Below are 18458 nucleotides of genomic sequence, written 5' to 3'. Positions count from 1 at the left end.
CCTCCTCCCCTACCACCCCCCCTCAAATAAATCAATACCTATCACATTTCCTTTCTTCTCCCCAGGGAGAGTGAGGTCTTCCACAGGGTGCCATTAGACTCTATCATATCCTTTGCAATAGGGCCTAGGCCCACCCCCATGTGTCTTGGCTCTGTGAGTACCACTCTATGTGGAATGTGCTCCCAAAGTCCACACCTACGCTAGGTATATGTACTGATCTACTACAGGAGGCCCCATGGATTTCTGAGGTCTCCTCACTGAAACTCACTTTCCTGGGGTCTACATCAGTACTATGCTGGTATCTCAGCAATCAGCCTGGGGACCAAGTTCTCCCCGTTGTTAAGGTAAGCTGTTTCTGTGGGTATCACCAGCCTGGTCTGTAGCCCTTTGCTCATCAATCATCCTTGTTTGCAATGGATTCCAGTTCAGTTCAGTGATTAGTATAGGTGTCTGGTTCTACTCCCACCAGGGGGCTGGATGAAGGTTATAGGATGGGGTATAAGTCATTCATACATCTCATTATCAGGGGAGGGCATTTAAGGTAGTCTATACTCTGTTGATTAGATTGTTAGCTATTGTCATCTTTGTAGATCTCCAGACATTTCCCAAGTGCCTGATTTATCTGTAAACCTAAGATGTCTCCCTCAATTATGGTATCTCCTTTCTTGTTTTCTTCTATTCTTCCCCAGACTACAACTTTCTGCTCCCTCATGTCCTCCTCACCCCTACTCTTCTCCCCTTCTCATTCTCCTAGCTCCCTACCTATTCCCTGCTCCTCCTATGCTCCAAATTTACTCAAGAGATCTTCTCCCATTCCCCTTCTCCAGGGGACCATGTATGTCTCACTTAGGGTACTGCTTGTTTACTAGCTTTGCTGGCAGTGTGGATTGTAGGCTGGTAATCCTTTACTCTATGTCTAAAATCCACATAGGAGTGAGTACATACCATGTCTGTTTTTTTTGTGATTGGGTTACCTCACTCAGAATGGTTTCTTCTAGTGCCATCCATTTTCCTGCAAATTTCAAGATTCCATTGTTTTTTCCCACTGAGTAGTTCTCCATTGTGTAAATGTACTACATTATTTCCATCCATTCTTCAGCTTGAGGGCATCTAGGTTGCTTCCAGGTTCTGGCTTTTGTAAATAGTGCTGCTAAGAACATCATTGAATAGATGTCCTTGTTGTATGAAAGTGCTTCTTTTGGGTAAATGCCTAAGAGTGGAATTGCTGGATCTTTTGGTAGACTGGTTCATTCCTATTTTCCTGAGGAGTCGCCATACTGATTTCCAAAGTGGCTGTACAAGTTGGCATTCCCACCACCAGTGGAGAAGTGTTCCCCTTTCTCTACATCCTCTACAGCGTAAACTATCATTGGTGTTTTTGATTTAACCATTCTGACAGGATTAAGATGGTGTCTTAGAGTTGTTTGATTTGCATTTCCCTGATGGCTAAGGATGTTGAACACTTTCTTATGTGTCTTTCAGCCATTTTAGATTCCTCTACTGAGAATTGTCTGTTTAGTTCTGTACCCCACTTTTTAATTGTATTGGGTGATGTTTTGGAGACTAGCTTCTTGAGTTCTTTGTATATTTTGGTGATCAGCCTCTGTCAGATATGGTGTTGATGAATACCTTTTCCCAGTCTGTGTGTGGCTGTTTTGTCTTCCTGACAGTGTTCTTTGCCTTACAGAAGCTTCTTAGTTTCAGCAGGTCCCATTTATCAATTGTTGATCTCAGTGTCTGTGCTACTGGTATAATGTTCAGGAAGCAGTCTCCTGTACCAATTAATGCAAGGGTATTTCCCACTTTGTCTTCTAATAGGTTCAGTGTGGCTGGATTTATGTTGAGAGTTCTTTGATCCATTTGAACTTAAGTTTTGTGCACAGTGATAGACATGGATCTATCTGCAGTCTTCTACATTCCAACATACAGTTATGCCAGCACCATTTGTTGAAGATGCATTCTTTATTCCAATGTGTAAATTTAGCTTCTTTGACAAAATCAGGTGTTCATAGGTGTGTGGGTTAATATTGGGGTTTTCAACTCTATTCCATTGGTCTACCTGTTTATTTTTGTTTCAATACCAAGCTGTTTTCAGGACTATAGCTCTGTAATAGAACTTGAAGTCAGGGATGGTGATGCCCCCAGAAGTTCCTTTATTGTACAGGGTTGTTTTGGCTATCCTGGGTCTTTCCTTTTTCCATATAAAGCTGAGAATTGTTCTTTCAAGGTCTGTGAAGAATTATGTTGGGATTTTGATGGGGATTGCATTGAATATGTAGATGGCTTTTGGCAAGATTGCCATTTTTACTATGTTGATCCTACCTATCCAAGAATATGAGAGATCCATTTTCTAGTATCTTCCTCAATTTCTTTCTTTAGAGACTCAAAATTCTTATGGTATAGGTCTTTCACTTTTTTGGTTAGTGTTACTCCAAGGTATTTTATGTTGTTTGTGGCAATTGTAAAGGATGATGCTTCTCTGATTTCTTTCTCCACCAATATCTTATCTGTATACAGTAGGGCTACAGATTTTTTTGAGTCAATCTTGTATCCTGCCACTTTGCTGAAGGTGTTTATCAGGTGTAATAGTTCCCTGGTAGAGTTTTCTGGGTCACTTATGTAGACTATCATATCATCTGCAAATAGTGAAAGATTGACTTCTTCCTTTCTGATTTGTATCCCCTTCATCTCCTTTTGTTGTCTTATTGCTCTAGCTAGAACTTCAAGGACAATATTGAAGCGGTATGGCAGGAGTGGACAGCCTTGTCTTGTCACCGATTTTAGTGGAATTGCATTGAGTTTCACTCCATTTAATTTGATTTTGGCTGTTGGCTTGCTATATATTGCTTTTATTATGTTAAGGTATGTTCCTGTTATCCCTGAACACTACAAGATGTTTACCATGAAGGGGTGTTGGATTTTATCAAGTTTTTTTGGCATCTAGTGAGATGATCATGCGTTTTATTTTTTTCCCTCAGTCTTTTTGGTGGACTACTTTGATGGATTTTCCCATGTTCAAACAGCCTTGTATACCTGGGATGAAGCCTACTTGATCATGGTGGATTATTTCTCTGATGTTTTCTTGGCTTCTTTGTGTTTTAGAGCTTTCAGTTGTGTTGTTAATTCTCTAGTGTGACTATTCTCCAGTTTCTTCATGTGGGCACTTAGTGCTATGAACTTTGCTCTTAGCCCTGCTTGCAAAGTGTGCCATAAGTTTGGGTATGTTCATTCTCATTGAATTCTAGGAAATCTTTAATTTATTTTTTTATTACTTCTTCAACCCAGGAATTGTGCAATTGGGCGTTACTTAATTTCCATTAGTTTGTAGGTTTTCTTCAATTTGTGTTATTGTGGAATCCTAACTTTACGAATGGTGGTCTGATTCAGGGGATTATTTTAATTTTTTTTGTACCTGTTGAGGTTTGCTATGTTGCCAAGTATGTGGTCCATTTTAGAGAATGTTCTATGTGGCACTGAGAAGAATGTATATTGTTTTGTATTTGGATGGAATGCTCTATAGATGTCTGTTAAGCCCAATTGGGCCATACCTTCTATTAGTTCCTTTGTTTCTTTTAGTTTCTGTCTTGTGTTCCTGTCCATTGGTGAGAGTGGGGTGTTGAAGTCTCCCACTATAAATGTGTGCAGTTTTATCTATGATTAATTTTTAGTAGTGTTTCTATTACAAACAAGAATGCCTTTGTCTTGGGGGCATAAATGTTCAGAATTGAGACTTCATCCTGATGGATTAATCCTGTGATGAGTAGGAAGTGTCTTTCTTCACCTCTTTTGATTGATTTTAGTTTAAAGTCCAATTTGTTGGATATTAGGATTGCTACCCCTGTTTGTTTCTTGGATCATTTGATTAGTATATCTTTTTCCATCCTTTAATTCTTAGGTACCATCTCTCTTTGAAGTTGAGTTGTGTTTCTTGTATTTAGGAGAAGGATGAATTCTATCTTCGTATACATTCTGCTAAGCTGTTTCTATAGTCGAGTTAAGACCATTAATATTGAGAGATATTAATGACCATTGATTGTTCATTCTTGTTTGTTTTTGATTTGGTACAGGTGGTGAAACTATGTGTGAGTTTCCATTCTTTTTTTCTTTTGGCTGTTGGTAAAGTGGGATTTCTATTGCCTAAATTTTTTCTGGTTGTAGTTAACTTCCTTGGGTTGCAGTTTTCCTTTGAGAACTTTCTCTGTGGCTGGATTGGTGGATATATATTGTTTGAATCTGGTTTTGTCATGGAATATCTTGTTTTCTTCATCTATATTGATTGAAAGTTTTGCTGGGTATAGTAGTCTGGGCGGGCATCTATGGTCTCCTAGTATAGGTAGAATATCTATCTATCAAGGACCTTCTGGCTTTCAGGGTTTCCATCAAAAAGTCAGGTGTAATTCTAATAGGTTTGCCTTTATATCTTACTTGACATTTTTCCTTTGCTGCTCTTAATATTTTCTCTTTATTTTGTATGTTTGGGGGTTTGATTATTATATGGCAACCTTTTTTTTTTTTGGTCCAGTTTACTTGGTGTTTTGTAGGCTTCTTGTACTTTCATTTGCATGTCTTTCTTTAGGTTGGGAAATTTTTCTTGTATGATTTTGTTGAATATGTTTTCTGCATGTTTGAGTTGGATTTCTTCACCTTCTTCTATGCCTATTATTTTTAGGTTTGATCTTTTCACAGTATCCCATATTTCCTGGATATTTTTTTGTTAGGGATTTGTTGGTCTTAAGATTTTCTTTGGTTGATGTGTCTATTTCTACTAGTGTATCTTCAACTCCTGTGATTCTCTCTTCCATCTCTTGTATTCTGTAGGTTATGCTTGCATCTGTAGTTCCTGATCATTTACCCAGGTTTTCTATTTCCAGCATTCCCTCAGATTGTAATTTCTTTATTGTCCCCATTTCAGTTTTTAGGTCTTGAACTGTTTCCTTGAAAGATTTGTTGATACCTTTTTTTTTTTTTTTTGGTTTGTTTTATCTTCCATTTCTTTCAGGGATTTTCTCATATCCTCTTTGAGGCCCTCTAACATATTCATGAAGATGTTTTTAAAGTCTTTCTCTTCTGCTTCATCTGCATTGTGATGTTCAGGTCTTGCTGGTGTATGGTCCCTAGTCTCTGGTGATGTCATATTGTTTTTCTGTTGTAGAATGTGCTTTTATATTGTCTCTCCCATCCTTTCTTCCGGTGGGTGTAGCAGGAGTCTCTTACTCTCCTAGTGGGTATGGAATCAAGGATCCCTTCTGGTAGAGGCGAACAGTTCCAATACTCTGATGTCTGTCCTCTTCTCTTGGAAGGAGGTGGGACTTTTATTGGGGCCTTGTCAGTCTCTGGGTGTGTTGGCTGCAACTGAGTTCATATCCCCCGAGCACACCCCCAGCATCAGGTGTCCTGGAGCAGGGCGGGAGAACCGAACTGGAAACAGCCCCTGGCCTACCTGGGTTGGTGGATGGAGGCAGGACTCTTACCAGGGGCTTGCCAGTCCCTGGGTGTGTTAGCTCCTGCCAAGTTCGGATCCTGTGAGCAGACCCCCCCGCCCAGCATCAGGTGTCCCCAAGCACGTGCTGCAGAAACCACAAATATTTATATTTTTAAACTGTATTCAACATTATACCAGCAGCAGTTTCAAAAATTGCCTTAGCCATATGAAAGTATGGTTCCTGGAAACTATGTGAAGTGATTGACCTATTCCCTCCATATCTGTGAAAGACAAAAACACTTAACAATGTGAGTCTTAGAACATATACTTATTTTTAAGTGATACATTCCAGTATGTTTATATTTAATGACTTGCATGCACTTCATATTGCAAGAAAAACCCCGATCACAAACAAATACAAACTTTCTCATTCCAGGTAAGGAAAATGCCACAAAGACAATACTAAGCCATGGTTTGAGAAATAAAGTACTCTGCTTTTGTGGAATAAAGAACAAAGGGATCTGTGAGAGTTCTGAGACATGCTGGATATTTTAGCTGCTGATAGCTCATCAAGCTCTACACTTTGGATGTGTTTACATTTCTTTATGTATGGTGCATTGAGATAAAATATTTATTAACATTGATTGGTACTTTTGCCTCATATGCATTTTAAGTTATAACCCTATTAAGTTAATTGCTGTGAAGAAAATTAACATTCATATTTTATGGATCAGTTTTACTTTGTAGCTTTGAGGACTTTCTGGGATAGCACTCCCGCAGTCCTGAAATACCATGTTCAGCAGTTACAGGAGAGGATAATCAAGCTATTTGTAGCTAATGTAAACTCAGGAACTAATCACATGGTGCCATGTGATAGGAAAGCACAATGATGCACATGTGGACCAGTATGTCCTATAAAGTGCCCTACCTTCACACAGACACAGTGTCTGTACGCTTGGGTTTTCCCTAGGAGTCTCTCCCCTTAGCTGTACCTAAGCATGGTGGAAATACTGGAAATACGGAGACAACTCTATTCTGTTACATGGAAACTCAAATTAAAATGCATCATAAGTCATTCCCTGGACAAGAAATAGATGATTCTGGATGTTAGAGTGTGAACAAAGTGCAAAATATGAAGAAAAAAAACAGGAAATTAGTCTGCTGAGTTTCCAGCACATAATCAAGTTAGATCAGTGCCATTTCTGCTGTGGGATCCAATACCATATCCAGTATTTTAAAATATTTTAGAGGAAGGAATTTAGTTATTTTGTATGTATGTGTATGTCTTTTATAATTTTGTGGTTTTTCTTTTTCTTCAAAACAGATGGTCTAACCTAGGGACTAGAGATTGCTAGGAAAGTGCTGTACCATTAAGCTGACTCTCCAGTCAGTAATAACATAATTTAAATATAACTCCATTTACTAAAGATACAGATGTATTTGCATGCATATACTTAGTTCTAATCTGTTATGGTAAAATATAATTGACTTCCTATCTCAAATTAATCTAGGCTGCTCTTGAGTCCATGGTACTCCAATTTCAGCACCATTTAGCTGGGTGTTAATCTGTCTCACTCTATTTACACCAAAATTACCTAAATCATACATTCAAAAGCTTTACTACTTGTTCAAGAGGTTTCTGTTAATGGGGTTAGTGCAATCCAAGTATAATGTAAAAATAACTTTAAAAAAAGAGAATAAAAATAAGTTTAGAAAGAAAACAATTTGTAAGCATATATATTTCAATGTTTTCATATAAATACATAAAGAAATGGGTAAAACAATATGTATAAGAAATAGATACTTAGAAAATGTGAGGGATTAAAGTTGACAAATTAAAAAGAACAGTGAAAGCAGGAAAATAAAGAAAAAGTAGAAAATATATCAATGTCAAAAATAATTTCAAGAAATTAAGATTTAAGGGAATAGTAGGGACAATAAGAAAAATGATTAGAGTCAAGCAAACAATAAAAAGTAGAAATAACTGAAAGAATGAATGTGCCTTATTCCTTCAAGAAAACTTGAAGACAAAGATGAAAGAGAGTGCAAGAATATAAAAAATAGTGCTTAGTTGCAATAGAAGCTTCAGAGATGTGGCAATTTCAATTTTGTCATTTTATCATTATTTTAGTCACTTCTTGACTTTAGAGTATTAACATACTTATGGGAAAAGTGAACTGAATTTGAGATATTAAATGTGTTTGTGGCTGGTGCAACATGAAAACCATATCCAAGAGAGTAAAAATGACACAGATACAGAAGATTGGTATTGTATATACATTAAGGGTAATATGTATTCAGAAGGAAAAGGTAGCAGAGAATCACATGTGCAAGACTGTCATTACTTTAGGCAATGATAGTTAAAGAAATTTCTGAAGGATGCTGGTGCAGCTATAGAAATTCAAACAGTTCCACATTTCTTCAAGAGTGAAACTTAGCTGGGAATGCAGTTAAATGACAGATTGAATAACCAAATCGGCTACTTTGTAAAGCACTGCTCTTCATGCTTAATTCAGAGAACTTCCAGGACTGCTCCTTGCCAAATGCTGAGTACAGATACGGGATTAGGGCCATTCTAGGCCACAAAAAAAAAAAATAATTACGTATACAAGTGTACAATCTTTTCTCTGAGAGCCCCTGTTGATTTGTTCATGCCTTTTCTAGACTACACTGTGATACTATTCCTTTAGAAACCTTCCATCCCTTTCTTTGATCACAGGGACACACCTGAATTGCCCTCTGAAGTGTTTTTCTAATCATTCATGACTGCTCCATCCTTCTTAATCACTCAGAGCAACCTCCTTAGATAAATGATGACTATCTCCCAGAGTCCTGAAATGACAGATTCTTTCTTTGATGTAAGGTTATATTTAAGAATAGATAAGAAAAGCTGGCATAGATTGATTAGTAGATAAGGGCACATGTTCTTGCATAGGATCTAGATTCTGTTCCTGGCACATACATGGTGGTTCACAATAATCCATAATTACAGGTCAGGATATTTGATGTCCTTTAATGACATTGGCCATCACACATGCATGTTGTACATAAAAACAGGCAGAGCAAATATTCACACACATAAAAAAGTAAATCTAAATTTAAAAATAGCTAAGAAAATAATCAAAGTTAGGCTACAATTGTTTTATCTCCTGGATAATTAAATGTAGTATAGTGAAGCAGGCCAGAAAAAGCATTACAATGTTTTCTATGACAGATTCTTATTGTTAAATTTAATTTATAGCTAAGAAGATATCCCAGATGACACCCAATCAGTTTTCTATTTGATCATATTGGTTAAACTCTCAAATCAAATTATGTATTGTATATCATCACAAATGAAACAATGTATTGCATAGGAATTACAAAATGTGTTACTAATATAATTATTTGACTGAAAAGAGTTTTATTCTATCTTAAAGCAATGAGAACATTGTAAAGAAAATCATTAATATTTGATTATAATAAAATTCAAATAGCTATGTTCAAAAAACTTCTCCAACAAAGGTGAAAGCCAAAGAACCAAATGGAAAAAAATATTCAGTAACTACTGAGGTATCAGTATTGATATTTTCAATAGAAGTATTGCATCAGAGGCTTTCTTACATCAGCAAAATATCAGACAATAAATATCCAAGTAATACAATGTACTTTCAGTGGGGAAGTATGAATCATTTTGTATACCATGCATACCTGACCCATATAAGGCACAGCATGTTCTACTGTGTCAAAACCTCCTGTTTGGAGACTTTACCCACATTAGGAAAACCAAAGTGAAAACACATATTTATATGCCATAGAAACCATTACAAAACTCAAAGAAACAAATTAAATTTAAGAAACTGACCTTAAATTATATGGCTTCTATAAGTTGGTCAGTGATGTTTACTAAATCCAGGAACATAATATTTAGAATAAAAATGAGACTGAAATACAACAGTATATAGAATTATGCCAGAACACACTACTTTTCTTTTCTTCCTTGTTTTTGGTTTTTCAAGTCGGGGTTTGTCTATGTAACAGTCGTGTCTGTACTGAAACTCACTTTGTAGAACAGGATGGCGTCAAACTCACTTGAGACCTTCCTGCCTCTGCCTCCCAAGTGCTGGGACTAAAGTCATGAGCCAGAATAAAGTATTTCTAAGCAGAATATTTGAATGACTATATAAGGAAGGCAAACATGAAATTATCATAAAGGGTAGAGTTAGAGAAAAGATAATCATAAATTATTAGAGAGTTAATATTAATTTTATAAAACACTGGTAACATGGAGAGTCAAATAAGTAAGCTGTAGATTCAAATAGTCTAAATAAAATTGAAATTAAAAATACCCAACATTTTAATTAAAAAGTTTTTGAGAGGATATTGTGTGGCATTTATAACAACACTTCATATACTTTTTGCATTAGGGAAGTTTTATCCACAGACCTTAGTTACTCAGGAAATTTGTGTTATTTAGGGAAAATGATCACTATTATTTTATTTTCTTGAAAGTTATTTTTAAGGTTCTGCTTTAAAATTGTGTCTTCCTTTTAAAAAACACAGATATGGGGCATAGAGACAAATACTTTCACTGGATAAAAATTTTGAAAACTACTCACGTCTGCAAAAAAGGCCATTTATGGGTAGATAAACATAGGTTTCTTAGTGAAAATGAAATTTCAAGTTTTTTTTAATTATTTTACTTAAAAAGAAAAAAACAATGTTTTCTATTTGAGTATAAAAATGAAGATACACGTGGAAGGATGCAATGTTTAAAAATTTAGATACATATTTTAAAACAAGTACACCTAATTATAAATATCATTTTTTAGCAATATACAGTGCTGGGTCTCATTATTTAAGGAAATTACACATAGAACACTAAACATATACTGACTAGATTCCAAGGGTCTCATGATAAATTGATTCTTATATTTAAGTATTTACTTAAATATGCAGCAACATGTTACAATGTTGTGGATTTCAAACTTCAAAATTCAAATCAATTAAAAATTTCTACATGAAAAATACTTTAAATGTCTTCTCACACACATTTTCCATGTTCTCTCTAACAACTCTCTCTGTTATTCCACATTTACATTAAAATTGTTTGATATTGTCATATTAGTAATACCAAAATTATCATCTCTAAGGACAAATCTTCACTGAGTTAACTCTATGAACTATGCAGACAGAAAATTTTTTCCCACCAGTCCCCCTGAACCAACTGACAGTCTAAAAGAAGAGTGCTAACTAATGAGGTCTCTCTCAAAGTCAGCAAGCCAATGAGTGAAACTTATCCATACTATTTGCCTCAAGTTCAAACATGTAGCTAAATAACAAGCTTAGGGGCTAGGCTGGAGCTCAGTGATAAAGTAAGTATTCTTCACATTCCATGCACAAAGTACTGATTTGATACCACTATCACAAATAAGAGGAAATAAGGAAATCAACCAACAAACCAATAATTATACAGCTGGAGATACAGTTCCATAGTATATATTGGCATGACATGAACAATACCTTGGGTTTAATTATCAGTAATACATTAGATGATGGACAGACAGGTAGATAGGTATATAGGTAGGTAGGTAGTTAGGTAGATAGATCAAATAGACAAGTAGGTAGATAGATAGATAGATAGATAGATAGATAGATAGATAGATAGATAGATAGATAGTGTAAGACTATTAAATTTGGAAGCCTGTATGTCTATACCTGAATGTGAGCTCTGTCATTTTTTATCTGAGTGATATTTGCCAGACTATACAACTTTTAAACCTGTTTTCTCATCTATAAAGCAAAAGAAAATCCTATCTCATAGAACAAAAGATTTACTTAATTGGAAATGTGTGGGTAATAGAAAAAGTGATTGTTGATGGTTGAGGATTATTATCGTAGCAGTAGTAGCATAAACAGGGGAATTTTGTTTTATTTATCTGAAACTTCATCTCAGTCTTCGGAATGATGACTCAGAAATAAACACAGCACTTCCTGAACATTGGTTCCCACCACAATTATGATAAAGGAGAGTGAAATGGAGACTTCATTAGCCGATGCAGAGATTTAATGTGCTTCTTCACTGAAGTGGTTTCAGAAGGTAATATTTAATGCAGTGAGGTAAAACTGTCCTCAGTGAACCCTGTCTGAATTGGTGGCAGTAACTAAAATTCCTGCTCAAGTCTCTCAGTGAAAACTCGATTTCCTCTACCCCATGGTTGTAAGTTTCTAATTGAAAACCATGGAGAACAGAGATGGGAAAGATTGTTCAGCAAGAATTAAATTGGGTCCCAAGTAGTGCAAAGATACCAACTCTGAGCTCCGAGTGACATCCAAGAGTAGGAAATGGCTTCATATCAGTGAAGGGAGCAGGCAAATCATATTTGGTCAGATCAAACCTTCATGTTTAAAAATATATATACTTGTCCCCTTTAAATTTGCATATAAGCTACAGGGTATGCTGGAGAACAGATAAGGGATCCTTGCTAAATGATCTGTAAATAGTAACTAGATAAGTATCATTATGTTAATCAAAGGCATTCACTTAGCTCAAATCTAAATTAGATGATGGTGAGGCTTTGTTGGGCATTGTGAACAAAGCAGTTGAAAATGTAACTCTCCTTATGGTTGCAGAATAAAGACCAGAAAGAACTGAAGGCATGGAATAAAGAAAAAACAAAATATTTTTAGTTAAATCCTTTAATAAGAAAAGTATTCATGCTATATTATAATCCAGAAATGTAAGGAATCTTTATACCACAAAACAATTTTACGTGAATGATATCTCACTATTCCTTTAAATAGAAATAATCATCAACATGCATCCCAAGGTTGATTTAATCACAGTCTGAAAGGTCACATTAATTACATACAATGTGGCACTTTTAGCTGACATTATCTGAGCACATTTGTAAAGGCTGGAGTTACTATCTAGAGTTGACAAGCCCATAATGTAGGCAGTTCAAAACTGTCCTTCTAAGAATTATCAGAATATAGAGATCTTTATGTATACCTCTAAGATAATGTGAGTTTTAAAGTAATTACATTGATATAACAATATATGATCTGAAGAGAAACTATAGTATAATATCACAATATAATTAACTTGTGGTTTATAAAATCATGGTAGTATAGTGTTACTTTATGTAGGTATGCTTCAATTTCAAAAGAGTAGGCATTTACATTTCATCCTCAACAGTACTGTTACCTGTGGATGTTATGGTTGATGTTTAGATCATGAAGACTCCCACCTTCAAATGAATTATTCTAAACAGGAAAGGGCTAGAGGTGGTACTCTCTAACCCGAGTGCTGGGATTAAAGGCATGTGCAACCAACACCCGGCCAAAAGAAGTTTTTTGTTTGTTTGGTTGGTTTTTTTTTTTTTTTTTTTTTGGTTTTTTGAGTCAGGGTTTCTCTGTGGCTTTGGAGGCTGTCCTGGAACTAGCTCTGGTAGACCAGGCTGGTTTCGAACTCACAGAGATCTGCCTGCCTCTGCCTCCCGAGTGCTAGGATTAAAGGCATGCGCCACCAGCGCCCGGCTTCTAACCATCTTTTCACCATTTCTTTCATTAAATCACACAGCAGCATGGTCCGTGCAAGACCAGCCATCACTTGATCTTAGATCTCTTTTTTTCCTAGAATCAGGAGATGATAAATTTGTGTTCACAAAAAAATTACTCAATATGTGATTTTCTATCATACCAGCATTTTGTGTTAGAATATGCATGCCTTTGTGTATATATGAAAAATAATACACTAAAAGGAGATAATCATTTTCAATATTAAAAAATATCAGTGTCCTCAACTTAAGAAGTGTATCTAAGTTACAGCAACAAATTCCATATGTGACTATGAAAACAAATGTCTAAAAGGAATTACTCAAAAAAGGTTGTGAAATTGTAAATTCTTTAAGAATATTCTCATTAGAAATGGAAACACCCATCACAATTTTCTTGCACACATCAGCCCTCCTGTAATAACTTTAAAAACAGAAAAGTGCACAGATGTTCTCTAACTGCACATGCTTTGCTTTGAAACATTTCTTTTATCCTCAGGTAAAGGAAAGATAGCATCAACTCATCAAGGGAAGAAGCAAGAGCAATTCAAGGAGAGACATTTTTATTGCTAATTTCCAGAGGGAATTAACCAATTTTCTGTATTATGATAGAATCAGCATATTGAGGATTGGACCTATAGATAATGTCAAAGCAGAAGAGGTGCTTTGAGCTCTGTGTGCTTTCTGAATCTTAACTACAAGAGACTGCTGAGCTTCTGTTTGCTTCACTATTTCCGGTCAGGTTTCATCAGATTGGAGCCTGCTGTTTAAGCTGTATTTAGGACATGACCCTAGCAGCTGGCACCACTGAATGAGCCACTTCAAGGTGGTTATTACTATGCATGCAATAACTAAAGAATTTGGAAGGGCTGAGAAAAGCACTAATCCTGTGTATTCTACTGAATATTTTGGTAGATTTGAAATCCAACTAAGCAAGGCACATCTGAAAAATAAGAGTATGGTAATTTACACTAAAAATAACTTTAATATTACCATCTGGGAAAGGAAAATGCCATATGACTATGTCAGAGAAAGTAGAATCTATTTTTTCAATGCCTTCAACTTAAAAGAGTTTAGAAATTTTTAGTGCCTCGTAATTTAAAAGCATAATTCATGTAAGCAACTGATGTTTGAAAAGTATTGAACAAAATAAAATGATGAAAATACACTAAATTTTATGTGTACTTTCTGCAAGGATGGAGATTATATCTTAATCACTACTGCAGATATATAAAGTATATCATATTTTGGTCACCTATAAATGTTTCTTGAATTTAAAATTGTATGTTGGCATTTGAAAATGTAAAAGGGGAGTTTTAAAAAATGTCTAATGAAAATGTAAAACTACTAAAATATGCAAATTATAATCAGAAACATTCTGAATACCAAGGCAACTCAATTTTGTATTTTTTTGAGAAAAAGAAAGAAATTGAAACTGAAGTCTAATGATTATTTTATTTCCAATATTATTAACACAGAAAAGTAATGGCAATGAATGGTGAATTACTTATGTCTTTTTGTCTGATGCAAGAAAAATAGCATGCAATAAAAGCAGTGTTTGTACAAGAAAAATGAGTTGGTTATGACAAAAATTCATTTGATACATTTGTCTTTAAATGCTTATAAACCAATATAAATTGATCACCAAAAACCTCTGATTACAGTATCTATTCCTAAATTTGGAGAGTGAATAATGATACATTGTAAAAATAACTGTCAACTTTGTCCATGGAAGGCAGAGATAGATTTAAAATTTTGCTTAAATAACGAAACACACAGAGATGAGTTTTAACATCAGAAATTCTTGATTTCTAACTAGAATGTATATGTAAAATATTGGAGGCAAGAAATGAAAGGCGTAAGGTAAATTTCTTCATCAAGGAAAATGGGTTATCAGCCTTATTTTATAAAATTACAAGGTAATTTTATCATCATTTTATGTATTAAAATGAAGAGAATTTAAAATATTTGTCTCTTGTTTTTCCCATAAACACAAATGCTTATTGGGAATCTGATTTCTCTGGCTTATCTGGATAGTATGTTACAATCAAATTGTGTCTTGTGGAGTGAGCACTTTTAACCTAATATCTGATAAAAGCCTCTGTTTCTGGATACGTAAATACTTTCTGGATTTTATTTTTAATCTCTACATACTTGATCCTATTATGCTAATGGTCACTTGGTTTGGAGAAGCATAAAGCCCTCCAGAGAATATCATGGCATAAATACCTGAAGGTAATCCATAAGGATGCACATAACCAATTTTATCTCACTTTTACTAATAAAACCCATGTGGACACTTTGTGCAACTATGTACAAACAAAAATAAATATTTGAAGTTAGGCCTTCCTCTCACAACTTGTCTACACTCAACAAAAATTCACTGCTTACGTTCAATTCTTTCCTATTAATTTCCAATATATAATATAGTTCATTAGATTGAAATTACTCAATAAGGAAAAGAATTTAAATTGAAGCTTATAAAACATTTTATAGTATATTAGTTGAAATCACAAAATACATACATGCAAAATATTGTGGTTCAAAATGGCACAGTAAACAGGAAAGCTGTAATTTGATATTGTTCTTCATAAAGATTACTAAAAACATAATATAGACCCGTAGTTCTCAACCTTCCTAATGGTACGACAAGGTAGTTTCTCATGTTATGGTGACCCCCAACCATAAAATTATTTTATAGCTACTTCATAACTGCAATCTGACTACTGTTATGAACTACAATGTAAATATCTGATATGCAGGATATCTAACATATATCCCCAAAAGGGTTGAGATACAAAAGTTGAGAACCACTGATATAGACACCAGAAGCATGTTACAGTTGACCTTTTCTGGTATTAGATTAAAGGGAAAGCATGTGGCTGTCAGGTAACAGTGAATTCAAACTAAGTATTTTATTACAGTTACACATGTACATGTTTGTGTTTCATTTTACAATAATGTGATCAGGAGAGTTAGTGCAAAATAAATATGAACTTTATAAGACAAAATATCATCATATAATAAAACTGAATATATATATATATATATATATGTATATACATATATATATATATATATATATATATTATATATCATGCAAGCCAATCACAAAGAAAAGAACTAGGTAAAAATTAGAAAACATAGTAATTCTCAAAATAGTGCAATTGATTAAGAGGTACTTAAAATTATATTTATCATCAATATTCATCATCAAAACCCACAGCAAGATATAATCTCACAACTATAAAAAATTATCACTGCCAAAATGGTAACAAGTAACAAAAGATAACAATGAACTTATGAAAAGGGAACTCTGATCTATTTTTCCAAGGAATGTATTCGTATTTTAGCATTATGGAAAAAAGAATGGAAGTTTCTCAGAAAACTAAAAGTAGAGCTTTTGCCTATCCAATTGTCATCAGAGAGTTGTCATCCAGCAACTGATAGAAACAAATGCAGAACACAGCTGTAGTGATATATTATTTATGATATATTAAAGCTTGCCTGGGGATTAAAAAAGTAAAGTAAGCCTCATGCTATAGAGATCAGGCAGTGGTGATACACACTTTTAACACCAGCAGCTGAAAACTAGGAGGTAATAATACACACCTTACATCCTTTGACTCAGGATTAAGAGGTAGATGGATCTCAATGAGTCCAAGGACATCCAGATCTACATAAGATTAACCCAGTCCTAAAGAGAAATAGCTCACACAAAGAGGATCTCAGCACCAGGGATCATACAGCTTTAATCCCAGCATTAGGAAGATATATAAGACAGGAACAAAGGCTCAGTATCAGGAATTTATCCTTCAGCCACATTGAGGATAGGAGACATTCATTCTCCAGCCACATTGAGGATAGGAAGACATTGAAGTCTGGATTCTCCAGCCATGCTGAGGAGAGTCATGGTGAGAGCTTGTGGAGCCATTCTACCTCACTCTGAGGTAGAATGAGAGCTAGTGGCCCACTGCATTGCTTTTCTGATCTTTGGCTTGAAGCTTGAACTCCAATACAAGTCTCTGGTTTTTTTGTTTGTTTGTTTGTTTGTTTTGTTTTGTGTTGTTTTTCATGTTACAGCCTGCCAAATATTAGGCAGAGTTCAGGAATACTGCAGAAGAGAGGAGAAATGATTGTAGGATTCGAAGGGCTCAAGGACATCAGAAGAAACCTCAGAGAATCAACTAACCTGGGTACATAGGGGCTCACAGAGTCTGAACCAACAACCAGGGAGTCTGAATGGGACTGACCTACATATATGTAGGCCGTCTACATATATGTTCCAGTTGTATAGCTTGGTCTTCTTTTGGAACTCCTAACAGTGGTAAAAGGGGCTACCTCTGACTCATTTATATGCTTTTGGGACCCTGCTCCTCTTACTGGGGAGATGTTTAGTCTTAACTGCAACTTGATGTGCCATGTTTTGTTGATATTCATGGGTGTACTGCCCTTTCCTAAAGAAAAATGAAGGAGGAATGGATTGGGGGCTGACAACAGAGAGGCCTGGGAGGGGGAACCAGAAGAGGAGGAGAGAGGAGAAACTGTGGCTGGGCTGTAATTAATATGTTATGATTAATAACAGTATCAAAATTGCAATTAGGAACTAGTAACAAAAAAATTTTGTGGTTCAGGGTCATCACATTATGAAGAACTGTATTAAAGGGTCAGAGCATTAAGAAGGCTGAGAAACATTCCTCTATTTATTGACTTGTGTCCTAATGAAATAAAAAATACCAATGTGTCAAAAGATATCTCTATTATGAAATTATTCACAATAGGAAGCTGTAGGAACAACTTAAGCACTCCCTATGAAAGGATAAAGGAAAAATTGTATAGGTAGATGATAGATAGACAGATAGATAGACAGACAGATAGATAGATGATAGATAGATGATGGAGGATAGACTCAGAAATGTTAGATGATAGACAATAGACAAATGATAGATAATAGATTGACTGATACATAAATCTTTTATTTTGCTTATATTAAAATAATATCCAGGAATGATTGCTATTATAAGAATTAGCTAACAAGATTGTATAGAATAGTATATTGTAGATAATAATGTAATGAATGGTAAGCATACTCACTCACACACACACACACACACACACACACACACACACACACACTAGTCACTACTCTAAAGTGCAATAAGAACACCAAATGTTGAATTCCCTCTCTACTTCCCCATTTCCAGGGCTGGATTCTCAATGCTTTGACCATAATTAAGATTTGTTATAACAGAAGAAAATGCCTTGAAATTTCTGCCACAGTTGTAATGATATAATATTAGAATTTTCTAGACCTAATTCACCTAGAAATTTCTAGAAATCTGTGTCTGTGAGAACACCTCTCCCTACCCCACCCCATTTATTCTGCATCAAAAAGGAGCTACTGTTTAGATATGTGCCCCACATTTGTTAAAGGCATGGTCATGAGATGGTAATAGTGTCAGGTTGAGAAATCTTTGTAATGGAACCTAAGAGAAGTCCTT

General features: G+C 35.1%; 1 long non-coding RNA gene across 1 annotated transcript in view; it reads left to right on the top strand.

Annotated features, from left to right (window-relative positions):
• LOC107977384 overlaps positions 1–18458 on the top strand; it is a 74071-nt gene that overhangs the window by 45494 nt on the left and 10119 nt on the right. The gene's annotated exons all lie outside the window — the stretch shown is intronic.

The sequence above is a fragment of the Cricetulus griseus genome, assembly GCF_003668045.3.
Source record: "Cricetulus griseus strain 17A/GY chromosome 1 unlocalized genomic scaffold, alternate assembly CriGri-PICRH-1.0 chr1_1, whole genome shotgun sequence".
Lineage (NCBI taxonomy): Eukaryota > Metazoa > Chordata > Mammalia > Rodentia > Cricetidae > Cricetulus > Cricetulus griseus.
The sequence above is the reverse complement of the archived record's forward strand: the minus strand, read 5'-3'. Positions and strand labels throughout refer to the sequence as shown.